This window comes from Galeopterus variegatus, unplaced genomic scaffold, assembly GCF_000696425.1.
Source record: "Galeopterus variegatus unplaced genomic scaffold, G_variegatus-3.0.2 Scaffold1866, whole genome shotgun sequence".
NCBI lineage: Eukaryota > Metazoa > Chordata > Mammalia > Dermoptera > Cynocephalidae > Galeopterus > Galeopterus variegatus.
The window spans coordinates 324,422-337,501 of record NW_007727977.1 but is presented as its reverse complement, the minus strand read 5'-3'; the positions used below and the strand labels follow the sequence as shown (position 1 = coordinate 337,501).

Sequence of the window (13,080 nt, the reverse complement as noted above, 5' to 3'; positions counted from 1 at the left end):
GAGCAACAGCCCCGCCTCCTGCTGGGATTCAGCTTTTATAGTTTCACTACCTGTCCAGTACTTAGTTAAGGGGGTGGTTCCAGTTGTATAACATAATCTTGCCCATGCTCAGTTGGTCTCTTTGTTGGAGCATGTTCATTGGTCAAATCCTCTTACATGCACCAGACATATTCAAGAACATTCTGTGCTTTCTAGCACAGCTAGTGGAAGGTCATTCAGCTACCAGGGTTACATAACCCTTCTCTACTGAGCATGTTCAGCCACTGGGTTTGCATAAGCCAGACCCTTAAATTTTCAATTTCCTCCCGTTGATGCTGAAAATAGGTCTAACAAGCAACAGTAATAGGAGGGCCTAGAGGAGGGGCCTGAGATTTGAGGAATGGCTTATAACCCAGAAGTGTGTCCTGTAACCCAAGCCCAGGGAAACGGAGCACCTCCTATTTCATTAGGAGGTGGGGCCTTTGGTAGGTCATGAGGGTGGAGGCTTCATGAATTGGAATAGCACTCTTATAAAAAGAAATGTGATAGACGTGAGTTCTCTCTCTGCCAGGTTAGGACACAGCGAGAACACCACCATAAGCAAACCATGAAGCAGGCCATCACCAAACAGGGATCTGCCCAGGCTTTGATTTTGGACTTTTAGCCTCCAGTACTGTGAGAAATAAATGTTTGTTTTTGAAGCCACCCAGTCTACGATAAATTTGTCATAGCAGCCTGAACTATAAAATAAGATCATGAAGCTGATCTTGAATCTGTTCCATCAGATAACTGATAACCAATTGAAAAACTTGGTCTGTAATTCCTGTGCTAATAATTATAGAATGATTTTTCCCTTAGAAACAATCTAAATTCTCAATAATAGGAAAATAGTCAAGTACATCATTACATGTGTTATGAATAATTATTTGACCATTAACAATGACTATAAATATTTTAATCATATGAAAAATAAATACTTATGTTACATTGATAATTTAAGGAAGTAGGATTTTCAAAAACTGTATTCTGGTTCTGTGATCTAAGCTATTATTAAACAGAAATTTTGAGTGGTCATTGTTTCTGACTAAACTCCTGAACTAGTCCGCAAAAGATGACTAAAAGTCAAAATGGAGCCACTCATGCTGAGGTTCCACTTCACCAAACCAAAACAAGTTGTTACTTGATCTTTTGAGAAATCAGGAGAGAGAGATAACTGCCAATTTCCCAAACAGGGCAGTTTCAATCTTCAAACGGCATGATAATGAAGTTCTGCCTTTAATCCTTACACAAAAGGTAAACCAGAGTAACCTGATGTTAACCAATCAGTTATTTTTCTATTCTGTCTCCCTGATTTATAAAGTAACTTTCAAATGACCAATCCACATTTTGTTCTTTGTTTCTGCTTTCTTCAGCTCTTTTTCTGTCTGTAAAGCAAACCACCTCTGCTTGACTCATTGGAATACTTAATCTATTTTATGGAATGAAATGTTGTTCAATTTTAGAATTGCAAATAAAGCCAATTGAGATCTTTAAACTAAATTTGTTGGAATTTTGTCTTTTGACATTGTGTATGCCAAAGAAAAATTCATAGAAAAAGCCTGAAAGGAAAGAGATCGAAAAAATATATATTTATATATTTTTTGGCAGCTGGCTTGTAAGGGGATCTGAAGGGTACTAAAATAGCTGTTCTTTTGGTGGTAAGTTTAGATATAATACTTTTCAGCAACTCTCTAGAGTTTGTGCCTTTTTTGCGGGGAGGAGGGGAAACTTTCTAGTATCCAATCCCAGCCTCCTCAATAGTATACCCATCTCCCTGGTGGAGAATACCCCATCGTATGTAGTCTTAGCAGGAGATAGTGCCACAATGAAAGCTGACGAGGCCAGATTTACCATTTCCCCTCTTTGGTACAGTCAGTGTATGAGCATGTGACCTATGACTTGGATACTCAAGTGTTTTTCCTGGTATTTTGAATCCTGATCAAGTGTCTCAAGGCTATGGGGATGGTCAAACATACTGCACTGCTGACAAGTCTTTTCTGTTGATATACTTTCTGTTGCTGTGGTACTTGGTTCTTGCAGCCAGCCATTACCAAACAATCTTGGCATCAGTTCATTCATTTTCACTCTGGATTCCCTGCTGATCCTGGGTTCTGTCACCCATGATATCTTTCCCATAAATTCCATTCTGCTTAACCTAGTCAGAGTTGGTATGTATGTATGGCTAGCTCCAAGTAGTATGACTTCTTTATCCTTTCTGTATTTCCACATATTCTGTGATAACAATGTATCATTTTTTTTTCCTTTTTGTCTTTTTTCGTGACCGGCAACGGATCGCAACCCTCGGTGTTGCCCCCGCACCTCGCTCAGCCAGTGAGCAGCCGGTCTGTATGTGGGATCCGAACCCTCGGTGGGAGTGCCGCCGCACTCTCAAGCGGCGCACTGTAGCAGTGCACCACCGGGCCGGCCCAACAATGTATCATTTTGATAAAATAGAGGGAAAATTACTAAAGAGGAAAAACACTACCAAGCCATCCCCCAATCACTCTCCCCTCAGCAGTCTCAGGCAATGGTTGAGCTAAATATAAATTCAACGTCTGCATTTCTAGGCTCTAAAAAAAAAAGTCATCTTTATGTAATGAAATATCATTATTTTTAAAAACAAATTTTAGAGTATGGTAAGTACAAATATTTATAATGGAAAAATTAATAGATCACATCTCTGATGGAAAATTAGTGAGACCAGAAAAGTCATACATGAGTTTTTATAGAAGCTGTAGCAAATATATTGATTATTTAATCTGAAAGATTTCCTACAAAATGTAATTTCAAATGACCTTGGCACTAAACAGCCAAAAGAGATACTATTTCTGCAACTCCTGATTAGAAGCATAAATGGCTTCATGTACAGAATCAATAAAAATGTGTGAAAATTAATTCCATTCCATGAAATAAAACTATAAAATATTTTACCACATAAATTAATTTTCTCACCGCCCCCCATACAATTTCCTGTTTTAGGTATAGAAATTACCAGAAGCAGACTTTATTAATAGGATAAAAAATTATATGGCTTTGTTAGTAAAATATTCTTCTTTTAAGAAGAGCTCCCTTAGGGTTCATTGAAAATAATTGCTTATTTCTTCTTCCTTTTTTTTTTTTTTTTTTAAAGATGACCAGTAAGGGGATCTTAACCCTTGACTTGGTGTTGTCAGCACCACGCTCACCCAGTGAGCTAACCGGCCATCCCTACCTGGGATCCGAACCTGTGGCCTTGGTGTTATCAGCACCATACTCTCCTGAGTGAGCCACGGGCCAGCCCCTTCTTCCTCTTTTTTTTTTCTTGGAATGGTTCTAGTTGTATGAAATCCAGTACTCCGTTATACATTGCAAAGCCTTTATTTTTTCTGTGAAGATGGACTGAAAGATGAGTGGTTAATGGTGGCTACCACCAGATAGAGTTGTTAGAAAATATAACAGTGGACAGACAAAGCCCTGGCCCAACTTGAGAAACTGACTTCTACCTTGGGGGCCTCAGTCCACCTGTGCCATTATCACCTTCCTTGTTGTCACCCCTGGTCACCTTCCTTTTTTTTTTTTTTTTTTCCATTTTTGCAGCTGGCCCTTACAGGGATCTGAACCCTGGATGTTGGAGTCATCAGCAACACATTCTAACCAAGTAAGTTAACCCTTAATTCTCCCTTACTCCTCTGCTTGGGATTTGCTCATGCTGTCACTTTCGAAGACAAGTACACCTAAGCACAGTAAGGGAATAAGTGTATTATTATTTTATTATTTATTAAATGCCTCTGTATTAGTCCATTTCTGTTGCTTACAAGTGAATAGCTGAAACTGGATCATTTATAAAGAAATATAATTTATTTCTTACGGCTTTGGAGACAGGGAAGTCCATGGTCCAGGGAGCACACCTGGTGAGGGCCTTGTTCTTGGTGGGAACTTTCTACAGCAACTCAGGTATCACATGACAGAGAATGGCCTGAGCAAGAGAGCTAACCTTCTCACTTGCCTTCCTTATGAAGCCGTCAGAGCCACACCCATTGCTCCACGAATGGATCAATCCACTCAGAAAGGGCACACCCCTCACAATCTAATCATCTCTTAAAGGCCCCACCTTTCAAATACCATAATTGGATTTCCCACCCTCTTGACACTGTTACAAAAGCGTTCAAGTTTCCAATCCACGAACTTTTGGGGGACACATTTAACCCTCAGCACCCAATTCAAGTCAGGCAGGAAGAATAAATGAATCAGGGCTTGGCTTATGAACTTTTGTAAGTTGACTATAGTTTTTTGCCAAATACTTCAACATAAGCGACATGATATCAATATGTGTGTTAATTTAAATCTGTACCTTAAGAGTGGTCTGTACCCTAATTAGGAATACATATTTCAGAGATGGTTAGCTAACATTTAATAAGAAGGCCACATGGGCTGGCCACTTAGCTCAGCTGGTTAGAGCACAACCTTGTAATACCAAGGTCAAGGGTTTGGTTCCCCATACCAGCCGGCCACCAAAAAATTAAAAAGGCCACATTTCAGGGCCGGCCCAGTGGCGCACTGCTACAGTGCACCGCTTGGGAGTGTGGCGGCGCTCCCGCCGAGGGTTCGGATCCCACATACAGACCGGTTCCTGCTCACCGGCTGAGCGAGGTGCGGGCGCAACACCGAGGGTTGCGATCCCGTTGCCGGTCCCGGTCCGGTGCGGGCGCGACACTGAGGGTTGCGATCCATTGCCGGTCATGAGAAAAGAAAAAAAAAAAAAAAAAAAAAAGGCCACATTTCAGAGGTAACTGCTACATCCACTTTAGCTCTGTTTACATCCAATCAATACCAGAGTTTTGTTAATTAGCATACTGAATGTTGGAAATGGGTTTTGTTGATGAAATTAGTGGTGTTCAAGATGTATGTGTAGATATATAGAAATGTGAGATGATATGTAGAAATACAGAAACAATCCTCACTCTTGCACTAATGAGGTATGAAGTTTTATTCTGAAAAAGTTTGTGTTCAGCCACTAAACTGAAGGATTCCTATTGCATGCCATCTATAAAGTAACCATATTCATTTCTGTTGTTGTGTTGATTACTGTGAACTCTTCATATAAGTTGTAGGTGGCACATTTAAAGGACGAAGTTGGGACTTCACTGAGTTTACAAAACAGGTTTGTAATTTTTGTTATTCTGTTGTGTGGCAATTTGCTAATAAATGTCTGCACATGTAGCAGAATTTAGTCTGGGATTTGTTTTCTTTACAACCTGGTAGCACAGTTGTGGCTAAAAGCCTTATATAACCCTCCCATATCTCCAAATACCGGTGGCTACTTATGGCAAAAAGAATTCAGTAATTGTGAATGACCAAATTAGCTTGGGTCCATTCTTAACACCTATCTATCAGGATGGAACAGGGGCTAAAAGAAATGACATAAACTCTAGTGACGGACAGAGCTCCAAAGGTACAACCAAATCATCAACCAGTTCAGGTATCACCAGAAAGTGATGAGAATCCAGGAGAAAATGATCCTACCAATTTTGTGTGTGTAACCAGGGACAGAAAAGCTAAAGATAATAAAAACTGTACGTGTGGTATAAAGAAAAGATGGTTCCAAAGTATTGGTAAACACTAAAAAGTATAATTTTAATTTTGCAAATATAACTCCAGGGAGGAAGAAAATAGTATGTCCCTAAAGCAACCGTGTGTGTTTCTTTAGAAGCCGAATGTATGCCATAGGAAACATTCTGATGGGCTAAGATTTCTCATTGCTATGTACAAAGTTCACAGATGGTGCACACCAGGGCAGTCCTGACCTATAAGAATATTAATGGGAAAGTTAAAGTCCCACATGAGCAAAATAACACAAGGACAATAAAATATGGTTTATTAAAGGTTGTTCAAAGAAAGAAAATCAAAGGAAACTGGGGGAGTGGAGCTCCTCAACTATATTGTTTCTAATTTCTTCATCAAGTGACTAATCTTTGGTCAGAAAATAAAGACATATTAGCATAAAACATTAGTATGGAGGAAATGACACTTAGGATATGTAAAATGATTAGTTTTTCTTTTCTTTTCTTTTTTTTTTTTGGTGGCTGGCTGTGAGTTCACGTTTCTTGATCCAGATTAAAAATATTTGAGAATCTTGAGAGAATTTATGGGCAAAATTGTGAAATCACTTCAATGATTTCTGAGAAACTGTCTAAAATAGGATGAAGCCCAAAAATTAAATTCAGACAACAGTAATTCTTACTATAAATAAAGAGGAAGAAGATATATTTTGAAAGTATAAACTGACAATCTCAAATAAGACACATTGGATTATTAAAATGAATTGTTTATGAAGACCTAGAAAACAATGGATTAGTCAACTAGGCTTCACTAGGAACTAATGTTCATATTTAGCCACCCAGACTGGTTGATTAAGAAACTGCTGTAATCATAGGGTAACTAGACTTTAGAAAGACATGTGACCATTCATCTGCTAGTGTGTCACTATGTGTTAGATGTTGAGAATACAGACATGTGTAAGTCAAACCTGCCTTTGAGATGTGTATGGCTTTATTAGAGGCACAATAACAGATACACTGTGATGAATGCTATAAAAATAGATACCATTGTGTATTAAAGAAGAAGGGGCTGGGCTGGCCAGTTAGCTCAGTTGGTTAGAGTGCTGTGTACTGACCAGCTGCCAAAAAATAAAGAAACAAAAAGGGGCCATCTTGGTCTAGGGATGTGAGAAAAGATCAGAAAAATCTTCCTAAAGAGACTTGAAGGATAAGTAAGAGTTCATTCAGCAGGATGAGGGCATGGGGTAAAAGGGTGTTTCAAGAAAAAAGAGAATGTACCATTGTGTATTAAAGAAGAAGGGGCTGGGCTGGCCAGTTAGCTCAGTTGGTTAGAGTGCTGTGTACTGACCAGCTGCCAAAAAATAAAGAAACAAAAAGGGGCCATCTTGGTCTAGGGATGTGAGAAAAGATCAGAAAAATCTTCCTAAAGAGACTTGAAGGATAAGTAGGATGAGGGCATGGGGTAAAAGGGTGTTTCAAGAAAAAAGAGAATGTATAAAGGCATAAACATATAAAACAGATTCAGAATTAGCAAACTAGTGAAAATATACAGCCTGCAAATCGTTTTATATGCAACATCTCCATCCCCACATACATACACAGTGTGTTAAAACAACGGGAATTCGTTGACAATATTTTAAAATTGAGAAACTTCACATATATATACGAATCTCTGTCTTCTCTTGAAAAATGAAAGATCTGGCCACACAGTTGAATTACACTGAGTTTTGGCTGTCTCATCTAGATGATACATGTTTTCCTGGTGCCGATTACACTCTGTTATTTCATACTAGGTATGCTTACTTGCTTGGCCATCCTTGCTGACACTTGTTATTTTCTGTGGTTTTGTTTTTGTTATTGTTTTCATAGTGACCACCCTAATGAGTGTGAGACAAGAAGTCCCTTTTAGATTCAGACAGTTTATTACTTAGATAGGCAGTCAAGGGAAAAGTAGCCAAAGGTCCCAATGCTCTGTGGTCCTTGTTTTAGACACCAAAAAAAAAAAGATAACACTGAAGCAAAAAAGCCCAGATGTCTGCAACCCAAGTTGTGGGATACCCAGCTGCTGAGGAGCCAATCTTAGACTGCAGCTAAGCATTTTTACATTCTGCAGCTCTTTTCCAAGGGGTAAGGGGCTGAAAGCCTCAGACCTGATCAGAACTCCACGGACCATCAGAAACTGTCTCATAACAGCCTCCCAGAGGAGACAGGAAGGTGAGCAAGTGAGAGAGGTCCTCACAAGACTCCCATCCTCTGTGTTTGGGGGGATCACACAACATTCTGTTAAGACTCAGGCTGTGGTTTAAACCTTTTTCTGGGTGGCCTATGTGAATATGTGCAGTGTCACCAGGGCACCATGGCAGAGCTGTTCCCCTAAATTGACCAATTCAAAGGATTTATCAAATATACAATTTGTGCTTTTAGCAGCTCAAATAAAAATGTTTAATAGTTTTAACAGAAATGTTTCAATAGAAAAGTTAAATTCTGTTTATTGAAGAACTACATGTCTCTTAATATATTAAACTAAGATGAATATGCTACAGAGAAATTAGTAAAAGAATCCTAAAACTTCTAAAAGATTGGCTAAATAGGAATCATAAATTGAAAAGTTTCTGTGTGAAACACTATGTTTTCAGTATCAATTCAATGTTTCTTACTTTGGATACTTTTCATGTATTTCAGATGCTTTTTGAATAAAGTTAATATTATTATAATATACATAATATAATAAAAATTTTTATTTTCAACTTCAAGGCATTTTTACTATTTTTTACTCAGTCGCACATTAACCTTACTTTTGTATTTCATATAAGAGCTGGCCCGTTTGCTCAGTTGGTTAGAAGATGGTGCTGATAACACCAAGGTCTGGGGTTTGATCCCTGTACCAGCCAGCAAAATAAATAATATAATATGATATAATATAATATAATTAATATAAAAATAAAATTAAAGTTTATTTACCATTTAAATTCAAAATCATCTGCTATGGTCTGAATGTTCGTTCCCTCCAAAGCTCATGTGGAAGCTTGATTCCCAACGTGGCAGTGCTGAAATCTGGGGCCTTTAGGAGGTGATTGGATAGTGAGGGCATTACTCTCATGAATGGATTAATTCCTGTCTAACTGAAATTTTGTGTCCTTCAACTAACATTTCTCAATCCCCACCTCCCTACCCAAAGCCTCTGATAACCATCATTGTACTCTCTGTTTCTTTCTTTTTTTTTTTTAAAGATGACCAGTAAGGGGATCTTAACCCTTAGTGTTGTCAACAGCACACTCTCTGAAGTGAGCTAACCAGCCATCCCTATATAGGGATCCGAACCCTTTGCCTTGGTGTTATCAGCATCGCACTCTCCCGAGTGAGCCACAGGCCAGCCCCTACTCTCTATTTCTATGAGTTCAACTTTTTTAGATTCTACATGTGAGATCATGCAGTATTTGTATGTCTGCATCTGGTGTGTTATGCTTAGTATACTGTACTCCAGGTTCATAGGTGTAGTTGCAAATGACAGGATTTCCTTCTCTTTTTAAGGCTGAATAGTATCCTACTGTGAATATATACCACATTTTCTTTACCCATTCGTCCATTGATTGACATTTAGATTGGTTCCATATCTTAGCTATTTTGAATATTGCTGCAATAAACAAGGGAGTGTAGATATCTCTTCTATGTATTGATTTTGTGTTCTTTGGATATATACCCAGTAGTGGGATTGCTGGATCTCATGGTAGTTCTATTTTTAATTTTTTGAGGAAACTCCGTACTGTTTTCCATAATGGCTGTACTAATTTACATTCCCATCAACAGTGTAAAGGATTCCCTGTGCTCCAAATCCTCACCAACACTTCTCATCTCTTTTTTTTTTTTTTGGTGGCTGGCCAATGTGGGGAACTGAACACTTGACCTTGGTGTTAGAAGGCTGCGCTGTAACCAGCTGAGCTCATCTTTTGTTTTTTTGATAATAGACTTTTCTTTTTTTTTCTGGTGGCTGACCTTTTTAGGGATCCAAACCCTTGACCTTGGTGTTATCATGCCCACTTTTTAATTGGGTCACTTATTTCTTACTATTGAGTCATTTTGAGTTCCTCATACATTTTGAATATTAACCCCTTATCAGATATACAGTTTGTAAATTTTTTCTCCTATTCTTTAGGTTGCTTCTTCACTCTGTTGATTGTTTCCTTTGCTATGCAGAAGCTTGGAAACTTTTCAGTTTGATGTAATCCCATTTGTCTATTTTTGCTTTTTATTCTTGCTTTTTTCTGTGTTTTTGGGGTGATATCCAAAGAAAATCTTTGCCTAGACCAACATCAATGAACTTTTCACCTGTTTTCCTCTAGTAGTTTTATCATTTCAAGTCTTACGTTTAAGTCTTTATTTGATTTTGAGTTGATTTTTGTATATGGTGTGAGATGAGGGTCTAACTTTACTCTTCTGCGTGTGGATATCCAGTTTTCCCAACATTATTTATTTATTTATTGACTTATTTTTTGGTGGCTGGCCTATAACCAACATCATTTATTGAAGAGACTGTCCTTTCCCCATTGTGTGTTCTTGGCATCTTTGTCAAAAATTAAACTGACCATAAATGCATGGATTTTTTTTCTGGGCTCTCTATTCTGTTCCATTGGTCTGTGTGTCTGTTTTTATGCGAATATCAAGCTATTTTGATTCCTATAGCTTTCCAGTAGATTTTGAAATCAAGTGGTGTGATGCCTCTGGCTTTGTTCTTTTTGCTCAAAATTGCTTTGGCTACTTGGGGACTTTTGTGGTTGCATATGAATTTTAGGATTGCTTTTGTTATTTCTGTAAAAAATGTCATTGGAATTTTGATAGGTATTGCATTAAATCTGTAGATTGCTTTCAATAGTGTGAACATTTTAACGATATTAATTCTTCTAATCTATGAACACGGTATAGCTTTTATTTATTTGTCTTCAATTTCTTTCATCAATGTTTCATAGTTTTCAGTGTACAAATCTTTCACCTCCTTGGTTAAATTAATTCCTAAGTATTTTGTTCATTTTTTGGTAGCTATTGTGAATGGGATTATTTTCTTAACTTCTTTTTTGGATAGTTCATTGTTAGTGAATAGAAATGTTACTGATTTTTTTTATCTTAATTTTGTATCTTGCAATTTTACTGAATTTGTTTATTAGTTTATGGTGCCATCTTGGCATATTGAACATTTTTAAAATTTATTTTCTTATTAATACAGTATTTATTTGTCTTCCCTCTGTCAAACTGTGAGCCAACCACTTTCCCCAAGCTGCCTGGGGAGGTATATGAGAAGGATCATAGCGGACAGATGAGATAACGGGAGAAAGAATTATGGGAGGTGGAGACAGCTCCTTCACATGGCAATCAAACTGTGAGCCAACCACTTTCCCCAAGCTGCCTGGGGAGGTATATGAGAAGGATCATAGAGGACAGATGAGATAACGGGAGAAAGAATTATGGGAGGTGGAGACAGCTCCTTCACATGGCAAAGGGAATGAGAAAGGTCACCATCAGGCAAGAGTCCCATGGCCTCTGAGAGGGCAAATCCCTGAATGGCTCAGGAGCAGAACTGTTGCTTCGGAGAAGGGTTCCTGGCATACCAACGATGAAGCTCCCAAACACAGTCCCAATCCCAGCTCCAGAACCAGCCACCTCAACTATGGCAGCCTCAGCCCCAATGAAATTGGCTGCTGTGTTGATGTCCCTTGAAATGGTGCTGGTTCAAAAGTTGCAGCTAGGGACAGGTGAGGTCAGGGAACGCAGGACTGCCAAGCCGCTGAGGCCCTCATCTGTCAGCATCTCTGGTTGTTTCAGCACCACTGCAGACAGCGCGCATCGGCTCAGCAGCTGAGAGGTGCTCCTGTCAAAGGAGGGGGAAGAGGTGAACATGGAGCAAGTGTACATTTTCAGAGGGTGAGGGGCTGTGGCAGGAGAGCTGATCACAGTGCAGAGAAGACAGAGAGCATACTGAACATTTTAAGCTTAAGGAATGTGACAAACAGCAGAGGCAGGAAGGGCTCTTCGACCTTCCCTTGAAGCAGGTCATAAGACTCATGTGAATGTCTCCTATACCTAGAGAAAAGGAGCATCCTTATCTATGCAAATGGAGGGATGCTGAGAGAAATTCAAATAACCAGGCCTCGCTAAGTTTCCCCAGTTTACTACACCTCACTCATACCTCTTCTGTTCTATCACACTTCTCCTCAGCTCTCCACGCTTCATCAAACCTAGTATAAACACTCAGATTTTTCCAAGTCACTGAAAAACAAACAAAAACACTCAGATTTAACTATTTCTTCAGGTCTTCATATCCTTATGAAGGCTTCTGTGTCACATTAAATTTATATTAAATAAATTAGTATACTTCTGTTATAGCACCCCAGCTGAAAACCTAGAAGGATAGAAGGAAAAGATTTCCTTTCCTCCCCTGCAATACTCCACCCTAAAGGAGGTGGAGCATAACTTCTTGTCTTCGTCTGTTTGTGCTGCTATAACGAAGTACCACGGACTGGGTATAAAGAACAGAAATTTATTTCTAGCATTTCTGGAGGCTGGGGAGTCTGAGATCAAGGCATCTGCACTGGTGTCTAGTGAGGGCTGCTCTCTGCTTCCAAGAAGGACCTTTTGCTACTCACTTACATGGCAGAAAGAGGAAGGGCAAGAGGGCAGAATGCTATGTGAAGCCTCCTTTATAAAGGCCTTAATCCCATTCATGATAGCTCCACCCTCACGACTTAACAACCTCCTAAAGACTCTACCTCTTAATACTATCACATTGGTGATTGAGTTTCAACACATGAATTCTGGGGGGCATTCAGACCACAGCACTCCCTACTCATGGTATGTGGATTGTGATGACTTTCTTCCAAAGAGCACAGCATGAAAAAGGGGAAAAAAGAGCAACTTATAGTGGAGAAATCTCACAAACACTACTTCAGTCAGGTTATCCAGTTCAACACCAATAATCATAAATCATTTTGGTAATATGCATCCTTGATATGATATGATGAAAATGACACTTCACATCTGTGGTCTTTCTTCCTCTCCAAAACCCGTAACCCCAGTCTAATCATGAGAAAAACATCAGACAAATCCCAGTAGAAGGGCATGTTGTGAGGCTGCTGCATGGAAAAGGAACCAGAACACACAACTGAGAATTTAAAAGGGGGTTTTATCGGCTGGCCGGTGACTGTCCCTCCAAGAAAGTCTCAGAAGGGAGCATCCCAGACTTGAAGTTCAGAGGGTTTTTTATTTTATGTTTTTCCTTTTTGTCTTTTTTCGTGTCCGGCAACGGACGGCAACCCTCAGTGTCGCGCCCGCACTGGACCGGGACTGGCAACGGGATCACAACCCTCGGCGCCGCGCCCGCCCCTCGCTCAGCCAGTGAGCGGGAACCGGTCTGTATGTGGGATCCGAACCCTCGGCGGGAGCACCACTGCGCTCCCAAGCGGCGCACTGCAGCAGTGCGCCACCGGGCCGGCCCATTCAGAGGGTTTTTTATTTTTTTTCCTTTTTGTCTTTTTTC

The 13,080-nt window shown here is 39.5% G+C and overlaps 1 pseudogene; it reads right to left on the bottom strand.

Annotated features, from left to right (window-relative positions):
• Window positions 1-11,033: 11,033 nt before the first annotated feature.
• Window positions 11,034-11,510, bottom strand: LOC103595851 (annotated as a pseudogene).
• Between the last annotated feature and the right edge of the window lie 1,570 nt (window positions 11,511-13,080).